The 1,439-nt window shown below is 55.3% G+C and overlaps 1 long non-coding RNA gene across 1 annotated transcript in view; it reads right to left on the bottom strand.

The window, feature by feature from the left end:
- Positions 1-1,437, bottom strand: part of LOC104867631 — a 14,743-nt gene extending 13,306 nt beyond the window's left edge. The window contains exon 1 of the long non-coding RNA XR_004518154.1: positions 1,371-1,437. This is a non-coding gene — a long non-coding RNA (uncharacterized LOC104867631). The remainder of the gene's footprint in view (positions 1-1,370) is intronic.
- Between the last annotated feature and the right edge of the window lie 2 nt (positions 1,438-1,439).

Genomic DNA, 1,439 nt, shown 5'->3' with positions numbered 1-1,439 from the left:
CCAGCTGTAACTGCCTCTCCCAGTGCCAGCAGTGACAGATGGGGGAGAACCCACCCTCCAGGACCCGCATGAAGAATCTTTCACTCAGCACTCAGGCACTGCTGGCTGCTACACAGGGGGCATCCTGGGGAGCTTGGCTCTGAGTGTGTGTGTATTTGTGTGTGTTGAGGAGAAGGACAGGGACAAACAAGGTAGGGGGTGGGTGTGCAGCACTGCTGGATTTTTCTTCTTGCCTTGGGACTGCAAGGCTATTTTCTCAGCAAGATAGAGAAAGGGTCCTTCCTTTCTTTCTGGCCCAATTAGGGAAGAGCTATGTGGGTCGGGGCAGCAGGGGCCCGTGGGAGCCAGCAGATGGACCTGTATAGCCATTGTCGTGGGGTGATTAAGTGGTTTATGAGACGAGGCGCCTATTAGGGCTGGCCTAATCTCAGATTCTCTAAACAGCCACTCCTGGAGGATATATTATGGTTTAGTCTATTAACTATAATTACAGGCCACTCTGTGGTACAGCAGAGAATGAAGCCAGGACCCTCAGACCCAGAGGGAAGGAGGGACAGCAAGTAACTCTGACGCTAGAAAGGCCTGGGCTGAATTCTCAGGGACAGTAAGGAAGACAATGCCTAGGGAGTAGGGTCCGGGACCAGCAAGTCTGTCCACTGAGGCAGCTCCGGAGGTTCTGTGGCCAGCTCTGCTGAGTAGCAGCAGGATGTACTCTGGACTTCTTGTCCAAATATGCTCCCTGGACCCACCCACAACTGACCTCTGCTCAGTTCAACTGACCTCTGTCCCTAGGTCTGAGGGACACCTGGGAGGGAAGGCCCTTGGCACAGGCTCTCCATCCTCAAGCACTGTTATGGCGGTGCTCGGAGCCTACCTGGGAGATATGGACATGGTGCCAAGGGCGCGGCACCCCTGGGGAGCAGCTTTTAACATTCGAAGAATCTGAAGAAAGCTTTGGCTCTCCTCTCCAGCAAACTATTCCCACAAAGGATTTAGAACACACTTTTATGGGGTTCCCTGGCTCCCTGAAACCCACCCATGCAACTCCACTGGGATGAATGGAGTTGAGACCAGGAATGTTTCCAGTGTTTTCTCCCTTCCCCGCAAGGCTTGCTCCCTGGATGCTTGGCACTCCCCCCCCAGGAATATTCACCAGACAGCAGCCTGGGGGAGGAGTAGGGCATCCCCCGTGGGATGCTTTCTGACCCCCCAACCCTATTCAGGAAGCACTGACTCAGCCTCCCCTCCCCCTCCAGGAGGAGACGCTTCCAATTTTTCCTGCTCTTTTCTGTTTCTCCACCCACCTCTCCGCCCCCATTCCCACTGGCCTTCACCCTAGAATCTCCCCAAATCCTTCCCCCCACACTTACCCCATCCTCTGGGGGATCCAGCAGCCAGCCCAGTTCTCCGTGGCTGAGAGTGGGGGGAGAGAGGCCTCT

Source organism: Fukomys damarensis, unplaced genomic scaffold (assembly GCF_012274545.1).
Source record: "Fukomys damarensis isolate Sample0158 unplaced genomic scaffold, DMR_v1.0_HiC HiC_scaffold_19, whole genome shotgun sequence".
Lineage (NCBI taxonomy): Eukaryota > Metazoa > Chordata > Mammalia > Rodentia > Bathyergidae > Fukomys > Fukomys damarensis.
Note: the sequence above shows the minus strand (reverse complement) of the source record. Positions and strands in the feature narration are given on the sequence as shown.